The following is a 22,450-nucleotide window of genomic DNA, read 5'->3' as shown; positions in this document are numbered from 1 at the left end:
AAGTCCCTGGGTGGCTGAAACAATTAGGCACTTGGCTACTACTAGCAGAAAGGTTGGTGGCTTAAATCTATCCAGAGATACCTCAAAAGAAAGGCCTGGTGATCTACTTCTGAAAAATCAGTTACTGAAAACCGTATGAAGCACAGATCTACTCTGACACCCTTGGGGTCACCATGAGTTAGAGTTAACTCAGTGGCAACTGATTTTTGTTGTTTTTTAAAGCCGCCTTCTGCATGCTGGGTATGTTCAGCCCCCGTGTCCTCATCGATCAATGAGTTAATGAATTAAGAGCACGGAGGTCAAGGCCCTCGAGTCCAAGAGGCTTCAGCCATCAACTCTGGTTTGTGGACAGAGAGAATGTGCTGTTTGTTAAGGAGGTAGAGGGAAGAAGCTTTCAGTTTCAGCTCCCCAACTCCTGAAAGAAGAAAGGGCAGGACACTTTCTTAAAGGTTGCTCTAGTGCGGAGCTGATTTGCTGGGATGGCTGGTGGTGGTGCTGGTTCTCCAGTTTTCTGTAAGGTGAAAGGTAGGAGGAATGTGCCCAAGACCCTTCAAGCAATTAGATTGTGTGCGTTTGAGTATGTCCCCATTGCCCGGATGGTCTGGAACGGGCTCCCACTCTTGCCTTTGCAGCTCTCTCAGGGAGGGCCATGAAATTGCCCCTAAACCATCAGTATTTTTAAGTCTCCTTCTATTTTCTTTTTCTAATATATACCATGACACATTGGGTGTTGTGTTCATGGAATCAAAGAACACTCCAACACCCCAGAGTTGGAGCTCTGGCCTGGGAAACACCCCATTCCTGGCCAAAAAGGAGTGACCTGGGGCTGAGCTGGCCACCCCTCTGATTGCACTCAAATAGAGCCCCATTCCAACCTTCATCTGCCCCCACCCCCACCATGACTGGCCCAAGACAGATTCATGAACAGTGAGTCACGGAGCAATCATCCCGACACCCACACGGGCCCTCAGTGCAGGTAATCCCCTTCCCAGGAAGTGGTCTGAGCTTCAGACTCTCCCTTCCTCTGGCTCATCCCCACAAGTACAGCTTACCTGTGCTCTCTGCTGGGGGTAGCCAGATAATAGAAATTAATTGGAGTGATCCACATTGGGTAGAAGGGTATGAGCATTTTACATTTTAATAGATATTTCCAGATTGCCATCCAGGAAAGTAGTGCCAGTTATTTTCCCATCAGTGGAGTATTTTGGCCCTTTGTATATGTACTCCGTCTGGTCATCATCTTCCATGAGCCTGCCCCTGACGTATGAGGGTGGGTGGCTGGGCAGGTGTCCCCTTACTTGGTCTTCAGGCATTTTTCTATCCACTCCCATTACTGAAATGCCGTGGCGCTTAGCGGAGGTGCAATGGCAGCTGCAGCAGGATCTAACAACATCCATCTAGGACCTCTGAGGGTGGAGGGCATCAAGGGCACACTAAGCATAATTTTGTTATCTTGTTAGTTTTCCTACTTCAAAGGACCCTCTTATACAGGAAGTTGTTAATAATATAGCTTACAGAGGCAACAGACCTGTGTTGAATCACAGCTGTCCTACTTACTAGCTGTATGACCGTAGACAAATCACTGTAGCTTTCTGAGCTTCAATTTCATTATCTTTAAAGTGGAGATAATAGTATCTACCACTCAGGGTTATTGTGGAGATCAGATGTGGGAATGTTTTGATCTGTGCTGCATAATTTCAGTATTACAAGTTTTTGTGGATCTATTTCTGTTGCCATTGTTTTGTAGATTTTCAGTCATGAGATCTTATTTATTTGTGTGCTTAGTTATCTTTGACTATGCATTGGACATTGTGTTTCAAAAATTATTTGTAGGAAAAATTTGAAGCCTTGAATGATAGATTTTCATGTGCTTCTGCCATATGCCTGGAGACGCGACTAGTCTGGGACAACCTTAATCCAAATTCAAGGCTTGATGTTCCCTGAACTTTGACTTTTGTTCCCTTACCCCTGTTGTTGTTGTTAGGTGCCCTTGAGTTGGCTCCAACTCATAGAGACCCTATGACAACAGAACGAAATACACCCTAGCCCTGTACCATCCTCACAATCGTCGCTGTTTTTGAGCCCATTATTGCAGCCACTGTGTTAATCCATCTCCATGAGGGTCTTGCTCTTTCTCAATGACCCTCTGCTTAACCAAGGATGATCTCCTTTTCCAGGGACTGGTTACTCCTGATAACATGTTCAAAGTAGATGAGACAAAGTCTCACCATCCTCACGTCTAAGGAGCATTCTGGTGGTACATCTTCCAAGACAGAAGTTTGAGGGTCTTGCTCTTTTTCAATGACCCTCTGCTTAACCAAGGATGATCTCCTTTTCCAGGGACTGGTTACTCCTGATAACATGTTCAAAGTAGATGAGACAAAGTGTCACCATCCTCACGTCTAAGGAGCATTCTGGTGGTACATCTTCCAAGACAGATGTATATTCAATATTCTTTGCCAACACCATAATTCTAAGGTATCAATTCTTCTTCTGTCTTCCTTAGTCATTGTCCAGCATTTACATGCATATGAGGCAATTGAAAATACCATGGCTTGGGTCAGATACACCTTAGTCCTCAAAGGCCATTAAAAGTAAAACTGAGTTTCTTAACTCTTCCTTCAGAATACATAAATACCCTTACAGCAAAAACAGCTGGGCTTACCTCTTTAGGTTCTCCTCTTCCACATTTTGACTTGTTTGATGTTTTAAAGGATTAAAAAAAAATTTATTATTATTTTTTTTTATCCAGCTTCTCTGGTAGTCCTAAGTGAGAGTGTTGGCTATTTAGTCCCCCACCGTAGGAAGCAGACCCCACCCCCAGCAAATGAGCTGAATGTTCAAAGCATTTATCACATTGCCTGTTTGTAGCTATTGCTGTTAGATCCAAAATTTTGGTGCGATTTTTAAGGTACGTGAAACTAGCATTTGTTAGACTCATAATGAGGCAGAACAGAGGCTTTCTGAGGGTGACTTGGAGGCCCAGCAGGTTCAGAAAATCCTTGCATTCCCCTAGTTTTTCCCCATGTTCCTAAGCTCCTCTCACTTCATCCATAATTACTTCTATTATAGTAGCCTTTTAAAATCTAATTCAAATCATGTCCCTCCTCTGTTCAAGACCTCCAATGACTCCAGTCTCAGATTAACCTCACAGGCTCTACAGGCCCTGGTGCCCCATCACTTCTCTGATTTGTCTTTTTCCCTTTGTTCACCCTGCTTCAGCCACTCTGGCCTCCAGAAGTTTCTCTTGCCAGGGTGACGACCTTGTCCTGGTTTGAAAACTCAAAGTCCTACATCTGGAAGCCCCTCAGCCCTGGGCAAATGGGTGCAGTTGGTCACCTAAACTCAAATACAAAACATGCCCCTGCCTCAGGGCCTTTGCACTTGCTGTTTTCTCAACCTGAGAACTCTTTCCCAGATATCTGCATGGCCAGCTGCCTTACTTTATCCAGTCTGTGCTTAAAGGCACCTTCCTCAGAAGGGGAGTATCAAAAATAGTGTGCATGTGTGCATACCTATACACACACACACATGCAGTCACTCTGTCTTACTTTATTTTTCTTGAAATGTAAATGAACAGGACTGAGGCTGAACCTCTCCAGGACCATGAAGCTTTCGGGCACCAGTATTCACCACAATGCTGAGACAGACTGGGACCCAGCAGCTGCCCTGCCCAGAAATTTCCTCTATAGGCTGGGCCTGACCCCTGGGCTTGGGGAAAGAAGGGACCCTTGGAGTCTCTGTGCTAACAAGGAGACGAAACCTGTCTAAGACATCCTAGGTCTCTGCTGGGGGTGTCCAGGGGGACTGCAAAGATAGTTTCCAAGCATCAGAACCGGTGTTCCAACAATGAGATGGATATTTTGAAATTCCAGCTGTCCCGGAAGTCTGGCCTGTCTTTTCTGTGGTTAGGAGCCTGGCCCAGAAGCCTTTGTTCCTTGGACAGACTTGGCCTTCGAGAGGGCCCAGCCCTTCAGTCTGTCTGGCCAGGTTTAAATGTCTGCGGTGGCCAGAGCCCAGCAGTGAGACTGGAATGTGGCCATCCTGCCATGACCACAGGCAGCCTCTGGTCTTTTCTCTTCCCAACCCCAGGCAGAGAAGTCCACCCACCCAGCAGACAGAGAGCCTGGGGCAGACGGCAGTGATGTTCCTACCTGACATGGGAGTGACCTCCAAGGGGGTGACAGGAGACCTGGCCCCAGGCTGGATGTCTGGGCCTGTGGGTTGCCCTCTGATTCAGAGTCCCCCTTGAGCCCTAGCACCTTTACCTGTGAGGGTGGGGCGAGAGACTTAATTCAAGTTCAAATTAGCAAACATTTGCCTGGCACCTGCTTTGGGCCAGACTGGACCTGGGCCCTGGCTTCTGGGGAGAACAAGGGAATGGCTGCCCTCAAGGGGCTCCAGGTCCGGACAAGGCCAGTGGGGTCATCTTAGGTGACTCATCGCCTGGAACAGAGACAGGGTCAAAGGAGGCCCAGCAGCTGGCAGGAGGAGCTCTTGATTCCGTCAGGGAGAAATGGGCAGGGGATCCTGAAGGGTCCAAGCCACCAGGCCAGGGAATGTAGCCTACACCCTAGGTGACGGGGAGCAGGCTTTTAAGCAAAGTTGTGACATCTTCAGACTTGCCTTCTGTTGCTGTAGTTTGTGGAGCCCCCACCTAGTGCCAGTGCTTTTCCGTATTAATCATTAAATACCTACTGTCTCCGGGTGGAGGAACCCTGGTGGTGCAGTGATTAAGAGCTCAGCTGCTAACCGAAAGGTCAGTGGTTTGAATCCGCCAGCCACCCATGGGAGAAAGATGTGGCAGTCTGCTTCAGTAAAGATAACAGCTTTAGAAACTGTATGGGGGCAGTTCTACTCTGTCCTATAGGGTCACTATGAGTTGAAGTTGACTCAATGGCAACAGGTTCGGTTTGGTTTGATTCCCCCTGTGAGGTAGCTACTGTGAGCACCCGACTCTACAGATGAAGAAACTGAGGCCCAGAGAGGTTAAACAGCTTTCCCAAGGTGACACAGGCCGCAGGAGCTGGAGCCAAGATTTGAACCCAGGTAGCCGGGCTGCATTCTCGAGGCTGGCTCAGGGGGACAGGAGTGGGGCAGGGAGCCCAGGCACAGTGCTGGCCTGAGCCTGGGCCAGGGCCAGGACAGGGGGCCGATGGAGCTGAGAGACATTCCAGAAGGGTGTGAGCAGCTAGTTCATGCTGTGTGGTAGGGATAAGCAAGAGACAGCCTGACCTGACCAGACACTGGATGATGAAAGGATCTCCCACCCTGTCGCCTCTAGAGAGTCTGAGGGGCTGTTGTCTGACTGCCCCCTACACCCAGGGAGCCCAGCGAGGGACCCACCTTCCTGGGCATTTGCCCATTGGGCTCAAGGGTCAGGGAGGACTGTCCAACCCTGAGGGGCTCCCAGAGTCCTGAGGCAGGGGATGTGTCTGGGAAAGGAATCAGGTCACCTTGGATGGGCCCACCCGAGCCCACGTGGTCTCTGGGCTCAGGCTGCTGAGCAGCAATGAGGTAGGAAGAGCCCTTGACTGTGCCCTGAGGTGGACCCTGCATTGGGGTGGACCTCACCCTGTGGTGGACCACACCGGGCACATAGAACTTGAATATCTTGGCTGTGAAAGGAGCAGAGGTCGAGAATAGAGGGTGGCAGAGAGACTCAGCAACAGACCTCCACCATGTGAATCCCAACCCTTCCCCGCCCAGGCTGACCTGGACAGGTTTCTAGGCCCTCTGAGCCTCAGCTTCCCCATCTGTAAAATAGGGTAATAGTGATTCAATTACAGGATCATTAAGCTCTTGGTTCAGAGCCTGGCTTATAGGGGGACTTAGCAAATGTCAGTGTCCCTACTGTAACCCCAACCATGAGATGGAGAAAAGAGGGTGGAGTTGGGGTCCCCGGCCCAAGCATCCCATAGCCCAAAAGCCTCTGCTTTTGAAGAGACTTGCAGGGAGATGGTCTGTTTATGAGCATATGGAAGAGAACAGTAAAGGCTGCCCGGCCCTGATCCCAGGGCCCAGCCTCTTCTGGGCCTGGCACTGGGCTGTCTGCCCAGCAGAATACTCTCATCCCTCTGCTCCCTATGCCATGGGGATGGGTCACTGGGGGCAGCCTGAGACAAGCAGACTGTGGTGCCCACTCTGGGGGTGGAGGAGAAACCCCCCAGGGTACTTCCAGCCTTGGTCATGGGTGCTATGAACCCCACTCCTGGGCCCTGTTGCTCCTGGGCTCCCCTTTACCTGTCTGGCCCCAGACCCTAGGGCACTGAGGGCTGTAGAAAGAGCTGTCAGGGTAGCACAGGAGCGTGAGGACCCCTCCAAGAGCCCCACTGGCCCTGTGAGTGCTGCCACTCTAGTAGGCGGCGGACTGTGAGAGCTGTAGATGCCCCACCAACTCTATTCAAATGTTTTCTCTCAGGTCTGCCAAGCTCCAGGCTAGGGCCTTCAACACAGGGAATTGTTATTCCATTGCCCTGAAGTCAGGGGCTTCTCAGGACCGTTCCCACTTTGCAGAGGGAAAGCTGAGGCTTGGTGAGTCAGTGCCCCTCCTTGGTGAGAGCTATTGCTCCTTTGTGGTTTAGCTGAAACTAGCTCCTCAGAGTCCCTCAGAGGCACTGGGGGCCAGGGTCTGGGGTGGGGGGCTGGTTGAAGTTTGGTGAATGAGCTGACTCACAGCCAGGTGGCTGTGGCCATTTCCAGCGGCATCTTCCTAACTGAAGGACCTATAGGTGGCCAAGGTTTCAGCACATGTCTGGCATTCAGAAGTTTTTAATTTGAAGGGGAGGGGTCTGGGCCGCCCATACCAGGCCTCCTGCTGGGGGTGGGGGTTGGCCTCCAGCCGCCCTGGACACCCACCAGGGGTCATGTTGGCATTGGTCTGGGGGTCCTTGGCTCATGCCTCAATGGGTTGGGGTGGATTTTTCTCTTTAGTTGGAACTAGGGGCCCGGTGAGGTGGGAGAAAGCGGACACATCTCCTCTCAGCCCAGGCCACGGAGGCAGGGGCAAGATAGCCGGAGGGCTGGGTGGCTAGTGCCCGCCCCACTGGGTTACATAACGCGCCTCTGTCTGGCTGGCAGGATTAATTCCTAACAGCCTCTGCCGCCAACCTGGCATGCTAACCCACAGCGCGGCCTGCAGAGCCGCCACTTCTCACGCGACCGGCCATTGACTCTGGGGATGGCCCGACAGTGCCGGCTCCATTCCCAGCCCCCCACCAACCCACACAGCTGGCTCTCCTGGGCAGCTCAGGGGGTCCAGACAGGCCTCTGCAGACTCTGAGAAAAGGAGGAGGGGATGTAGTCACCCACTCCTGGGGCCTCAAGGGACCATGGGGTGTCATTGTGGGCCTTGCCTGGGGAGGGGAGAGGCGAGGCCCCTCGGCAGGATGAAGGGACCCCAGGGCTTCACCATCATGAGCACTTCCTCCCGAGGAGCGAGCGTGTGCCACCTGTGGGCGCCATGCTGACTCTGCACTTGCAGGATCTCGAGGGGACTGCACTGTGGGGAGAGGGTCTTGTTAACCCATTTCACAGATATGGAATTGGAGGCTTCAAGAAGTGCCCGAAGTGCCCAGCTGTGAGGGCAGAGGCAGGAATCTGAACCAAGTCCAACCCTTAGATGCTGCCCTCAGGGAGCCAGACAGTGGGAGAGAGGCCCCAGGCTGGCTGAGGCAAATAGGGCATCAAAGGGGCCTAGGGACTCTTGGCCTTGGAGCTCAGCCAGAGGGTGCCCCCAGGGGCCAAGGTCTCTTATCGCTGTGGCTTCCTGGGAGGCATGGGGTTGATGGCCAGCCTGGGGCCCATGGCAGCTCATGCCACCTGCTCTTCTTCCTCTTTTGGGTCCTTACTCAGCAGGACCCTGTGTGCTGCCTGCTCCAGGCTCATGTGGTACTTCCGCTGTCCAGGAAACAGCTGCAGTTCACAGAAGGTCGACCCCCTCCATAGCCAGGGCCAATGTTGGGTGTTGGATGTAGGAGCCCATTCCTAGCTCCTTATACTTCTGTCCAGCCTAAGGCCAGAGGGCGCTTGCCAGAGCTCAGGAGGACCTGGAGCTCGAGGTGGGACAAGAGGCAAACCTCTGATTCTTCCTGCCCCCCATAGGGCTCCCTGCCCTGAGGCTCCACTGGAGAGGAGTGCGTGATTGGTCTCTGCTCCCCTTGGATCTTCCTATTCCAAGGCAGTGGGTTCCTGGAGTCACACAAGGTAGGCTGGGGTTGCAAAGATAGGGTTCTGGCTCCAAGCTGCCCTAGTCTCTCCAGTCCTTGGGCTCCCATCTGTCCCTGCCGGGGTTTCCCAGGACGCTTCAACTGCTCACTCTGTGCATGCCACCGAGAGCCATTATGCCAGACAGTGGCTTCAGAGTTCAGACCGCAATGCCCCCTCTGGCTAGTTCTGTGTGTGGCCCTGGGCAAGTTCCAACCTTAGTCTCAGCTTCTCACTTTCTGTCATGGGAATGATAGTACCTGACTTGTGGAATGACATGGGCATAAAGTGAGATGATGTACAGAAGGTGCTGGGCATGGCACTGGTCCCTTGACAAGGGCAGATGTCGTCATTACTCTGTGTCTCACGCTGGGGACACAGGAGAAGGTAAGATAGACTTGCCCTCCCAGTCCGGCTGTCTCAGAGGGATGAAGATGCATCCTGGGATGTTTTCTTTTCTCCAACCTGTTGTCATCGAGTTAACTCTGACTCATGGCGGCCCGTATGTGTCAGAATAGAACTCCTCCATAGGGTTTTCTTGGCTGTGATCTTACAGAGGTAGATCTCCAGACTTTTCTTTCGTGGTGCTGCTGTGTGGGTTTGAACCTCAATTTTTTGGTTAGTTGCCAAGAGCAGACTATCTGTGCCACTGAGGGACCTTTTTATTTTTCTCCAGGCCCTAGTAAAGTAAAAGGCCCAAGTGTGTCCACCTGCCTTCAACACTAGCTGGCTCACAGGGGCGCTTGAGCACCGTAGGGCTGTTTCACCAGCCTTAGAGGAGCCTACTCTGACCCACTGGGGCTGCCTCCTGCCCTCCTGCGTGGGGAGACTGAGGGCGAGGCAAAGGGTGGGAGCCTCTAGCCTGGACAGAAGGAATGTGGGAGAGGCTCCCTTGGAAATGGAGGAGGACAGCCGGGCAGCAGGACTGGCACAAATAACGGCAGGGAGGTGGGAGGTTGGAGGCACATTTGAGGACTGAGAGAACAACCGGGTGAGCTGCAGGGTCTGGCTCACCATGGGAGAGCCAGGAGAGGCAAGGCCGGTCCCTCTGCAGCATCTAGGGTGGCTTAGGTCCTGAGCACCTGCAACCTCTCCAGAGGACCCAGCCTCATCTAGGGTGGGACCTCCTCAGGCGGGTGTATGTAGGGTGGGAGGGGGCTCCTGAGTCCCTGAAAAGCTGAAGGTTGGGAGAAACTTTTGCCCTCCTCCCCACCCCAGGCGGGCCTGTCCTGAAATTTTAACCAGGTCCGTCTTCAGCCAGGCCCAGATGAAGAGGGGTTCAGGCTGGGTAACTACTCCAGGACACCCCCGCCCTGCCGTCCTGGCTTCTAGGGGGGTGGGTGTTACAGACTGGTGATGGCTAGCCTGGGCAATGGGTCAGCTGACTACCCAGGCCTAGGTCTGACACCCCCCACTGGCCACTTGCCACGTGGACATGAGCCAGGGTCACACCCAACCTCCTGTGGGCTGGAGCTCAGCCATGTTGGTGCCAATGCTCTGGGACCAAGGGGCCTGTATTTCTCCCTGGCCTTGAGCCGCGGGAGGAGGGAGGGTGGGTGGGCAGGCATATGACTTGAATTACCCACTCCAACCATCTCTTGGTACCTTAACCCTCAACTGAGGGTGTGCAGGCTGCCCAGATGGCTACCCCCCAACCCACCAGAACCCCAGGGTGACCCCTCTGAACCCCTAGGAAGGCTGAGCCCACTGCTGCCAGGTTCCCCTGCCCGGGCCTCCTGCCTGTCAGGCGTCTGGTCCTGGGAGTTGAGCTCCCCCAGCTCAGCTCCTTTAGTCCCAGCAGGCTCAGGGGTGGGAGCACGGGTGGGGCCAGGCAGAGGAACCTGGTTGGAGGGTTCAGTGCATGTGCCCTCAACCCATTCAGGTCTGGATTCCAGCAGGGGCCGCTCCAAGCCCTGTCACAACCTGGCCTTCTCCCCTAGGTGGTTGTCCAGGCAGCCCACTTGGCTTTGAAGCTGGACAGCCCTGGGTTCAAATCCAATTTCTGCTCATTAGCTGAGGAGTCTGGGCCTCAGTCTCCTCATCTGTGCCGTGGGGACAAAACCCACCTTCATGGGGATAATCAAAATGATTGACGAAGGGCCACGGGTACTTGGACCAGGCGGGGTCTCCCTAGGAGGGTGGCTGCAGCTTTTTAGTTTTCATTTTCTAACCAGAAAAATATTTGTGGCTCTTGAATATATCTGCCCATGGCTTTTGTTTTCCAACCTATACAGCTGGTTTTTACTCTTCTCATGGTTCTTTTGGTTGAGTGGCTCTGCCCCACCCTCCAACCCCCTCCATCCTACCCTTGCAAGTTGATGCCGGAAGGGCTGGGCCTGCCTAGCACTCCCGGCATGATGCTTTCCATTGGTGTGGGGGCCAGTCTGAGGAGGCAGGCAGGGCTAGGGTGGGCGGCTTGGTGGGGTTGTGGCTGGCCCAGGGAGGGGAGAGACCCCTGGTGAGAACCCAAGCCTCACAGACAGCCTGAGGACCAGGCCTGGCCAGCAGCTCCTACCCTCTGACCTGAAGGACTCCCCAGGAGGTCTCATCTGGGCCTTTGCTCATCAGGGGTGGAGTGGTGGGCCTTGAGCTTCCTGGGGAGGGGCTTAGTTGGGAAATAGCTCTGGGGGGCATCTCACAGCACCCCCACGGGTGCCTCTGCTCCTCATTGAGAAATCCTTCAGGGGCTTGGGCCGGGTCAGGGATGGGGGCCTGGAATTGCTCTTGGGGCAGCACATTTTTTTCCTCTGAAAACTTATCTTAGCAAAGAGACCACGGAACAATCGCACTCTTTTCCGGGCCGCTGCCATCCCCAGACGCTAGCCCATCCCCTCGGCGGGGGCTCCGAGGGGGCCGGGAAAACGAAATTTGTAAAATGTCTGTAGGAGGGGAAGAAAGGCGCTTTGTGTGGGGCTGCGGCCCTGGCCATTGGTCAGCATCGAGGCCCCCAGCCGCTCCCAGAATGCTCCCTCCCTGGGGAGGGCTGCGCTTGCCCGCCTGGCCTGCCCCAGGGCCAGTCCCAGTGGTCCCTGCGGCCCTCAAGCCCCCTGCACCCGCTGCACCCAGGGCCCCAGCTGTCCAGCCTCTGAGGGCACCGGTGAGGGCCAGGCAGGCGGGGGGCCTCCCCAGGCCCAACCATGTTTCTTTACTGGAAGAAGCGGGGCGCCTACGAGCTGGAGGCCCTGCCCGGCACCCTGGATGAGTTGGAGCTGGGCACCGTGGAGCGATTCTCATGGAGCTCCAGCCTAGACATCATCGAGGACCTCAGGGGTAGGTGGGATGAGACTTCAGGAGGCTCCCGTGCTGCCTGCTGGGGACGCACCATAGTCAGCATGGACCCTTGGTGGTGTGGGGGTCAGAGCCCCTCCTGAGAGCCGCCCACTGATGGAGGAGAGGACTGAGCTGAGGGCCCCGAGGGCAGTGAGGACCCAGGGGTAGCAAGGGCAGCTTGGGGCAGACAGCTAGAGGTGGGCAGTAGTAGTGAGGGCTGGGCTAGGGGAGCAGCCAGTGCTGGGCTGCAGGCCGGGGCTCTGCCTCTGCCCTCCCACCTTCCAAAATCAGACCACAGGGTTCCCTCAGGGCCCTGTGGTGGGAGGAGCCCTTCTGGAATGTTCCCATGTTCCAGATCCCAGAATGAGGTTCATTTTTTCTATTGTTCCCATTTTACAGATGAGGAAACAGAGGTACAGCAGGATTAAGCCCATTGAGGGACAGGACAAAGTAGTAGTAGATGCCACGCTCACAGGTTGTGTTCCCATCAGAGCCCTAGGTGTGAGATGCCAGAGAAGACTTGTAAAATGGGGATAAGGATGAGGATCAGAGGCTTCCCTGGGGTGACGTACGTGAAGCCCTGCCAACAGCGCGTAGCACACATGGAAAACCCAAATCTGTTGCCATCAAGTCATTCAGTCTCACGGCGACCCCGTGTGTTACAGAGTAGAACTGCTTCATAGGGTTTTCTTGGCTGTAATCTTTGTGGAAGCAGATCGCCAGGTCTTTCACCTGCAGCACAAGGGGTGGGTTCAACCAACAACTTTTAGCTTAGTAGTCGATTGCTAAATCAATGCTGGCTATAGTTTTTACTGTCATTTTTATCGTAGCTCAACTAATAACTGGCCAATTCAAGTTGGGAGCCTTAGGTGGTGACTCTGCTATCAGGGTTCTTGGGTTGTCAGTGACAGAGACCCTCACCTGCTGTAGAGGACCCAAGCAGAGAGTGGCTGCTGTTGGCACCACAGTGAGGCCCAGGCCACGGCTAGATGAGATCTGGGTTCTCTTCTCCATTAGCCTCCCCCACAGGCCCAGGTTCCGGCCTCCCCTAGGCCACAGCTCAGAAAGCAGAAGCCTCTCCCCGGATAGGATAGAGCTTCCCCAGCCTAGTTGGGCTCTTCCCTGAATCCATCCCTGAGGCCCGAGGGGATGGAAAGGAGTGGTCAGACCTAGGTTCAGCCATGGGAGGAGATGGGAGGGATCACCCAGACCACACGGAAGTGGGGGGATGGGTTCCACAAAGCATGATGGGATTGCTGCTGTCAGAGGAGAAAGGACACCTGGTGGGCGTACATGACAGGTGTCCCCTCGTGAGTGAGCCCCTCCTGCTTCCTGCCCCACTGCCTGACAGCAGTGGATGGGAGGAGGTGGCTGCCTGGTGAAGAGAGATAGGCACAGGGCCCACCTAGGCCCCCAGAGTACCCGGGGGCTTCAGAGGATGGGTGAGGAGATGGGCGGGCAGGATTCTCTGATGGGGCCGTTGGGGGTGGACAGAGGAGCACAGAGAGATGCAGTGCTGAAGGGGGCCAGGTGGGGACAAACTCATCACCCCCTCACCAGTTGCACTATTATGGGGCCTGAGGGGGGCTGGGCATGTGTCTGGGCTGAAGCAGTCCTATCTGTTTGTGCTGCTGTGCCTGGTAAGTTCTGAGGCAGGTAAGGCAGCTGAGGTCATGTAGCCAGTACAGCCACAGCCAGGGAGGCCCCAGCAGGGGCTAGTGAAGAAGGTGGCCCTGGGAGCTGTGTCCCGCCCCCGCCCACCCCATCCCTGATTCTACTGAGCCCCCCTGGGCGGGTGGTGAGGCCGCAGTTCTCAGAATCAGCCCACCCCAGTGGCTCTCCTGTCTGCTCTCTAGATCTCTATTCCTGCCGGCCCTTCACCTGGGGGGCCCTCGTCACCTGAAATCCCATCTTCTGTGAAGTTGCCTTGGCTTCTCAGGCAGGTCCCTCCCCACTCTGGGGTGCCACAGCTTATAGTCCAGCAACTGTCTGTGCCCAGCTCTGGGCATCCCCCCGCAGTAGTACAGATCCCTCAGCTAATATTGAGAGAGTGCTCACCAGGTCTCAAGGCTTGGCTCCTGGACTCTTTGCAACAACCCTTTGATGATTCTTTTCAACCCTTCATTCTTTGAGGGGAGTCCCTGGGTGGTGCAAAGGATTAATGTGCTCAGTTGCTGACCAAAAGGTTGGAGGTTCAAGTCTATCCAGAGGCTCCTCGGAAGAAAGGCTTGGCGATCTACGTCCGAAAAATCAGCCATTGAGAACCCTGTGGAGCACAGTTCTCTAACACAGATGGGGCTGCTTTGAGCTGGGGTTGACTTGGCTTGATGGCAACTAGTTTTATTCTGGGGAGAAAGGGGAGGCTGAGAGACTTGGTGAACGGTGGTGCTAGCTGAGATACAAAGCCCATGCCCTCAGCTCAGAGCTCCAGGACCTGGCCCACACCCCTCCGTAGGAGTCCTACTCCCAAGAGTGCCCCTCACCCATCCAGGGCTGGCAGAGAGGCCCAGCACAGAAGGCCGGATAATAGGCACGTGAGCAGACCTCTGGGGTGAACTGAGGCGCGGCGTGTGGGTGACAGGGTGCACAGCTGTCTGTGTGGGCTCTGTCCTCTGGAGTCAGTACCTGGCCCAGGCCCAGGAGGGGTGGGTGTTGGGCCCATGCACAGCCCAGCTCCATGGTAGGGGTGGGGCCCTGTGGAGCATGACTCTCCCTGACTCGAAATCTCACACCCATTTCTGCACAGCTCCTAGTCCTCCCTTAGGCCACTCTCGTTTCCTCCCAGGAGCCTGGAGGTTGAAGCCCATGGTTTGGTGGGCCCATGGGCAGGGGCCCACAGCAGCTGCAGCCAGAGGAAGTGGGCAGCTGGCCCCAGCCTGTGTGCAGGACCTGAGTAGACAGTGTCTGTGGCCCCAGGAAAAAATTCTCTATGTGTCCTCCTACCTCTTATACTGAGCCAGGAGTCGTGGGTGCAGGGCAGTAGCTGGGGTCTCCAGGCCCAAGGGGATGGTGCCGGCGATGGTTCTGGGCTGCAAGCAGGGACAGTGCCCTTCCTCTAGCAGGGTCCCCACTTGACTGCTCTTCCCAAGATACCCCAAGGTTTTGGGAAGAGGATGGGGACCTCTTTTCTCTCCCAAGCCACCTGTGATACCCTGAGCAGTGGCCGGGGAAGGGGGTGGCTGATTGTTCATGGGTCAGCAATCATTTCCCCAGGACAGACCTCTCTGGTTTTGGGCAGGTTTGGGTCAAATCTTGCACTTCCCCAGGCTGCCCTGGTGAAGGGGTCTGGCCCCAACATGGTCTGTGGCAGCTGCCAACCCACAGATAGGCTCCCAGGAGGGTTAGGCTTCGTGCGAGGGGGCATTCGAGATCACAGCTGCTTCCTGGGAGGGGCAGGCTTTTCATGGCCAGACCTGGGGGTGGTGGACAGGGTGGTTCTGTTTTCTTGGGGCAGAAGCATCCATTGGAGTGGGGGGCTCTCAGGGTGAGAAGAAGGGTGGTTTCCTGCTGACTCGTGTCAGCCCTGGGTCAGCTGGGGAAGGAAGCATTATGTGATGATGGAGGATGAATTCATTCTTGCCAAGTTCCTAATTATGCCAGGCCCCACGGGCGCTGTGGGGCAGTGCTACTCTTGGGGCCATGTTACCTGGTGGTCAGGAGCACAGGCTTTGGACTCACATGGACCTGGTTCAAGTCCCAGCCTCATGACTCACTAGTCGCATGACTTTGGGCAAGTCACCCAACCCTCTGAGCCTCAATTTCCCCATCTGTCGAATAGGGACAGTGATCATACTACTCTCACAGTTGTTTTCAACAGTGCTGTCCAATAAAAATTGCGCCTTTAAAATTTTCTAGTAGTCACATTAAAAAAAAAAGAAGTAGATGAAATTAATTTTAACTATGTACTTTATACTCAAAATGCTACCTTTTCAACATGTCCCATCTAGTTGACTCTTGACTCATGGCGACCCCATGTGTCTCAGAGTAGAACTGTGCTCCTTGGGGTTTTCAATGGCTGATTTTTTAAAATAGATCACCAGGCCTTTCTTCCAAAGTGCATCTGGGTGGATGAATTTGAACCTATAATCTTTCGGTTAGCAGCCGAATACCTTAACCATTTGTGTGTGTAAAAAATGGTGTCAGGGCACCAGACCTCAAATATTAGCTGAAGGTAGAGTTATACACACTCTGTCTTTCAGTCTATAATACCTAATATTCATTTATATCATACATTTAGGTCTGTTTTACAACACTAGGAAGGAGAAACATTCAATAGCCAGAGTACATGTCAAAGAAACACATAAACTTTTGAAATATTCCAGTTCCATCTCTTCTCCACTCCTTGACTATTTTCCCCTTCATACGTATATGGCCTTGGGTTTCTGGCTGGGTGGAACCAGAAGACCCTGGCCCCTACCAATCATCTTGCTCATCTGGTCTGGTTTTTGCCTGAAGCCCCTCCAGATGCAACTTTTCTATCCTCCATTTCCCTGTCTGTTGCTCCAGCATAACATCTCTTAGCTATTACAGATAGCAACAAACAAAGTAACCACCTAACAAATGTGAAATTATGCACTAAAGATTAGTAAGTAAACAGAAGTAAGCCCATGTGTACCTTGCTTACTGGTTAATTCATCCCCGCATCTAAGAATCAAGTTTCACTTCTCACACACCTTTGTTCTTTCTCTTACAAAGTCCCATGCTTCCATGAGTCTGGAGCCATTGCAACGAATTCCACTTCTGACACCAACTGTAAAAAATGGGGTCGGGGCATCAGACCTCCCCATCTAACTTCACAAGAAGAGAGGAGAATCATCAGCAGCATCAACAGCCCAAGTCTGATTGCTATGAGGTGGAGGTCAGACATACTTCCACCCTCCAATTTTTTTTTTACCAGTTCTGACATCAGCTGTCCCTCCTGTGGCACACTCTACTTCTCTGGTGAGTTTGCTAATTCATTGCAATGGCCATAGAAAACTCACAGATCATACTCATCGTTATGAGGTTTATCAGAGAGAAGCAACATGTTCAATTCAAGATCAGGAATGACCCAGGATACGGTTTTTCAGTCAGGACAGCTTCTCAGCTGTGCCCACTCTCAGCCCCTCAGCCCCTCAGGCCCTCGGCCCTTTGCCTCCTTGGCCCCTCAGCCTAGCCTGGTTGGACAAGTGTTACAAAGCTCTTTGTTGTTGTTAGGTGCCTTTGAGTTGGTTCTGACTCACAGCAACACTATGTACAACAGAATGAAACACTGCCCAGTCCTGTGCCATTCTCACAATCATTGTTATGCTTGAGCCCATTGTCACGGTCACTGTGTCAATCCGTCTTGTTGAGGGTTTTCCTCTTTTTCACTGACCCTCTACTTTATCAAGCATGATGTCCTTCTCCAGGGACTGGTCCTCCCTGACGACATGTCCAAAGTGTGTAAGGTGAAGTCTCACCATCCTTGCTTCTAATGAGCATTCTGGCTGTACCTGTTCCAAGACAGATTTATTCGTTCTTTTGGCAGTCCATGGTATATTCAATATTCTTCACCACCACCATATTTCAAAGACATCAGTTTTCTTTGGTCTTTCTCATTCATTGTTCAACTCTTTAACTCTGCCAACAAGTGCCTGGAGGCACCCCGCTCCACCAGCAAGCCTCCTGTCCAGCAAGCCTCCTGCCCGAAGGCACTCAGCTCTCCTGTTCAGTGGATTGGCACACCCATTGTAGCCACCCCACTCAGTGGGCCAGGAAGCCCACCACACCATCTTGGATCAGTCTTCTGGTTCTGCTGCTGCCATTTCTCTGCCTCAGTTTCTTGTTGTCTCACACTGCCCTAATGTTACAGTTCCCTCTCTGTCTGTCTCCTGGGTCTAGGAGGTTCTTGACACAGGGACCCCGGGTCCAAAGGACATGTTCTACTACTGGCTCTTCCTCTTGGTGGTGGTGAGGTCCCCTCTCTGCTCTGGAATTGGCTCTCTTTTAAGCCTAGAAGAATGGCAAAGCTGACTAATCCCCTCATTAGGGCTCCATACACCTTATTTGTGTCATCCCACCCCCACAAGGGTGCCATGCACCTTGTTTGCACTGTTAGCAGTGCAGTCCAATCCCCTTGAAGGGCCACAAGCACCTTATTTGCATAGTCCCACCCAATTATTTTATAGGAGTCACAAGACCACACATGGCTTGAAGGGTCATATTAAGTAACTCATTGTACCACAGTGTTAACCATTTGCACCATCCAGGGACTCCTTTCAATATGTAATCAATATAAAAAACCATCAATGAGGTGTTTTACATTCTTTATTTTTGTGGTAAATACATATGTAATAAGACATTTTACTTTTTTTTTTTTGTACTAAGTCTTCAAAATCCAGTATGCCAGATACCTCAATCCGTACTAGCCACATTACAAATGGTCAGTGGTCAGAGTGGTTGGTGGCTACCGTTTTGAGTTAGACGAAGCTACACAGAATAAGATGGTGGAATGAGACCAGGTATGGAAAGCAAAGACGCCCAAGCAGGTGTTCAGCAAGTGAGCGCTATGGCTATCATGAGTTGTTCCTGAAGTGATCCGGTAGGAAGAGAGGTCAAAAGCAATAGGTCAAGGAAGAAGCAATTCATCTGGAATTTGGAGATGTTGAGGCACAGAGGCCTTCCTGAGGCAACCAGCCCTTGACTGGGGCCTTGAAGTGTAAGCAGGATGCCAGCAGACAGCGATGGGGAAGATGATGCATGAGGACCAAGAAGCAGAGCCGGGAGATGCTCTACCGGGGCCTGAAGCTCAGGGGCAAGAGGGCTGGTGTGAGGCGATAGGGAATGGTGAGGACTGTGGAGGGTCTAAGGCAGACACAACTTGGGAGCTGGAGCCATCAGGAGTATGGGTCCAGAGCTGCCAGTCTCCTCTGGTTTGTCGAGAGAAGCCAGAATTCCGGATTTTTGTGTGAAATCTCCTGACTTTTCAAAGTTGGCAACTAATTCAAATTCTTTTGAAGCACTGTGCTCAGCCAAACAAAACATGTCTGCCGGGCGGCTTCTGCCCAGGCGCCCGTCGGCCAATTCTGGTAGAGATCATGTGGGGTGGGGGTGGGGAAGCAAAAGAGGCACCCTGAACTGAGAGAGAGAGGTAATGGGGTGGGGGGAGTGGTGAGTGAGGGTGTCTGCCTGGCTGAGGGGCCCTGGCTTTCCCCAGGACCATGGAACCCAGAGAGGCCAGGAGCACAGCTGGTGCTGTCCCATACCCAAGTCTGCGGTTCCAGGTTGGCCTGGGGTCTGGCTGGGCATGAGAAGCAGACACCCCTCCAACTGGCCCAAGTAAGAGGGGACTACAAACAGGCAAGGTCCTGGGGGACACCAAGGGCAGACAGGCCTCCAGGAGCTGCCCTGCTCTCACAGAGCTGCCTGCTCCCTCCCTCCCTGCTCTAGGGTCCTCTATGCTGATCGGCTGCTTTTGCAGGGTCCCTCATTTCCACTCCCAAACAATCTTGGGGCTCCTTGCCCACTCAGACCAACCCTCCATAATCTCAGGGCTCCAGGACTCAAGAGTTGCCTGTCACATTTCAGATTCTCAGAAAGTGAATCTAAATGGCTGAGCTAGGCTAGGCGGCCAACTCTGGTCCAATCAGCTATGTCCAGTGTATGACATCCCTTGGTACAAATGTGTCCCTCTTATCAGGCCCATCTTTCCACAGGGCTGTGGATGGGGCAGATTGCCTAGAAGGGGGATCCTGGCAAGGCCATGGTAGGGACCTCCTGTCTCCATACCTGAACCCTCATAGCACCCAGAGGCCTCTCTCCTGGCCCTGAGAGTTTTCCGGATCCTGACCAATTCTGTGTTTAGAGTCTCTGGGAGAGAGGAATACATCCCCAGGAAACAGAGGTCAGAGAAAGTTAGGGGTCTGGGGAGATAGGACCAAGCAATTAGGAGGGTGGGGTCTGGAAAGTGGGTTAAGATCTTGAGAGTGCTAGAACCGAGGGGTTAGAAGCCAGAGAGGTCAAACAGACAAATAGAACTCCAGAACCCATGCATTGACAAGCCAGTGGGCGTGGGCCATTCTGATCCTAGGGTGGCTGTGGCATGGAGTAGTCATAATGGGACCTAGAGAACTGGGAAGGCAGTTCCAGAACCCAGTGGTAAAGGAAGCAGCTGGGAGCCTACAGAATGGAGAGCCCAAACCCAGAGGTCAAGGTACAAAGGGCGTTAGAACTCGACTCCAGATCTAGAAGTGTGAGAACCCGGGGACCTGGAACTTTCCTGGAGCCAATAACAGACATTGTCTAGCTCTTTGGAGAAGCTCCAAATGAGGTACTTGGGAAGCTCCCTCAAAGCTGCCTAAGGACCCCGGGCACCAGTGGACCCCCTGGCCCCCAGATGGCTGAGGCACTGCTGGCGTTGGGATAGACAAAAAGCCCCTGACTCCCACCCCACCCTTGAGCCAGCTACCTCCTAGTAGGCAGGGCTAAGGGGTAGCAAGGCTGCTTATCCCAGGGGCCTGCTGTCAGGGTCCTTATCAGGACCATCTCCCACCTTGGTTGCCCCTGCCTCCAGGGTCAAGGCAGGCCAGGTGTCACTAACCTGCTGGACCTGAGGTTCCAAGAGAGGTAAGCAGAGCTGTGTGGGAGTGAGGCTGAACCAGGCCTGAGATTTCCCTGTGGGCAGTTGTGGGTCCTGGTCCCTTTTCTGAACTCACACTGGAAAAGGCCACACTGGAAAATTCTGCAGAAAGCAAAGGCGAAGGAGCACTGTGCAGCCCAGAAGCCCCAGGAGCCCATTGCTCAGTACTTTCCAAACTCTGCCTTTTCCCTGGGCCCCGCCCCAGTGCCAGGCCCCAGTGTGAGCTCTTCCAACCATGTCAGGCCACCAATGGGTCCCCAGCACCCAGCCAAGACCTAGCTTGTGATGGGCCCTCAGGAGACCCTTGATGTGTGTTTGCTGAACAAATACAGGGAGCCCAGAGACCTGGTAGCTACCATAGTCCCTGCTGCCAAGAGCCCTTCAGAGGCCTCTGGGAGCAGGGGCCAGGGGAGACCACCCCTCAGCCCTTGGGAGAGGGCCCCGGGCCCTTTCAGAAACTGGATCTTCTAGATATTGGTCTTTTTGACCTGGAGCCTTCAGGCGCAACCTGGCAATTTGCGGGGTGGGATGCGGGTCCCTGGAAGCAGGCTCAGGGACACTGCAAGCCCCTTGGGGAAACCTCAACCACCTCTCTGAAGCTCCATTTCTGTAGTACAAAGGGTTTTGTAACCATTAAAATGCTGCTCAAATATTGCATGATTCCATTTACATGAAGTACAAAGCCAAGCAAAACGAATCTGAGCAGTTGGAAGTCAGGACAGCAGTACCCTTAGGGGGGTGGTGACTGGCTCTTGGCACAGGGGGACTTCTAGGGGCTGGCCATGTTCTGTTTGTTGGTCTGGGTGCTAGTTACAGGGCGTGTTCATCTTGTGAAAGTGTATCGAGTTGCACACTCATTAGAGGTGTTCTTCGGAAAGTTGTAAAAATGCTAACCAACACTGAGATGGTACCCAGGCCTCCTCATCTATGGAGTCTTTCCCTTTTCGGGGGTCCTTGGGCTAAGCTTCCTGCTGTCGTTTAAATCCCTAACCTTCAGGGACAGCATTTCTAATTGGGGTGGGGGCTTCTGCTCCGACGGGAGGCGGAGCCGGCTTCAGGGTGCTGTCCTGACCTGCACTCCCAGGTGTGGGAAGGTATGGTTTCCACTTCGAGGGTACAGTTCCAACCAGGAGAAATCACAGTTTTCTAAAAATGCCTTCACTCCCACTCACCGGGAGATGGGGAAATGCCTCTTGACCACATCAAAACATCGGTGTTTTTTTTTTTTTCATTGGAGGTGGCTGGGGGAAGGAGGCTGGTGGACATTGGGGTGGGAGGAGCGGGGACCTCGGTCACACCCCCGTCATTTCGGACAGGAGGAGGGAAGCCCCTCCCAGCCAGACCCCCCCACCCTCGCCGGGGCGCGCCTGGCCCTGCGGGGTGCGGGGCGTAGGGCAGCCGGGCCCGAGGCCGGTGTCCCCGCCCACTGCAGGCGGGGCCGCCCGCCGGGTTCCTCCCACCGCCCACCTGCCCCGCCCGCCGCCCGCCACCGCCTCCCGCCGCTGAGGGTCCCTCGGCGCCGCGCTCGTCCCCCGGCCCGCCCGCGAGGCTCCGCCGCGTCCCCGCGCTCCAAGGCGGCCCGGCCGGCGCCTCCTCCATGGGTGAGTGCTGGGCCGCCGCGAGCTCCCGGCCCGGCCCCGCCGTGCAGGCCCGCGGGCCCGGCCTTGGCCGCGCGGCTAGGGGCGGGAGCCGGGCGGGGGGCCCAGGAGCGGGGGGTGGGTGGGTGTGGGGTGGGGGCAGGGCCCGGCGTCTTCTCTCACGGGCTGGCTCGGGCCGCCCCCTCCCCTGCGGGGGGCCTCTTCAGGTGGACGCCGGCCTCGGAATCTGGGCCGCTGGGGGCCCCCCACTCTGCCCGTGTTGGGGCGCGCTTCAGCAGGCCCCCCGCCCGCCCTGTACGCTGGCTGGGCCGGCCGCCTCTTTGCCCCCTTTCCTGACCTCGGCTGCTATACCCCAGCCCCTGGGAAGGGGCAGTCACTGAGGGGGCCAAATTCTTGGTCTAGGATGGACAGCAGAGGAAAGGGGCCACCCCAGGCCTTTGGGGGGGATCTGTCCCTGGCGGGGGAGGGGTAATGTTAAGGGCAAGATTAGGAGGGGAACTTGAATCCCTGGAGTCCTCCCCACTACCCCCACATCCCTGCAGCCATCCCCCCCAGGAGGTCTGGGACCCCACAAGGGTATTTAGCCACCCCCCAGCACCCCGGAACAGGGGACTAGAAGGAGAGGGCAGTTTATTTCCAAAGATGTTTTCTCCCCGTGGAATCTGGATAATTTCCCTGGGGAACTGCAGCAAGAAAGGGCTCTGCAAACAGATTACCGTGCTGATAAGTTGGCATTTAAAAGTGAAAGGGACACTGACCTCCTTTGCAGGGAAGATTG

The 22,450-nt window shown here is 54.4% G+C and overlaps 1 protein-coding gene across 3 annotated transcripts in view; it reads left to right on the top strand.

Annotated features, from left to right (window-relative positions):
- Positions 1–22,450, top strand: part of PLEKHG5 (pleckstrin homology and RhoGEF domain containing G5) — a 59,581-nt gene that overhangs the window by 271 nt on the left and 36,860 nt on the right. The window lies entirely within an intron of this gene.

Source organism: Elephas maximus, chromosome 3 (genome assembly GCF_024166365.1).
Source record: "Elephas maximus indicus isolate mEleMax1 chromosome 3, mEleMax1 primary haplotype, whole genome shotgun sequence".
Classification (NCBI taxonomy): domain Eukaryota; kingdom Metazoa; phylum Chordata; class Mammalia; order Proboscidea; family Elephantidae; genus Elephas; species Elephas maximus.
Note: the sequence above shows the minus strand (reverse complement) of the source record. Positions and strands in the feature narration are given on the sequence as shown.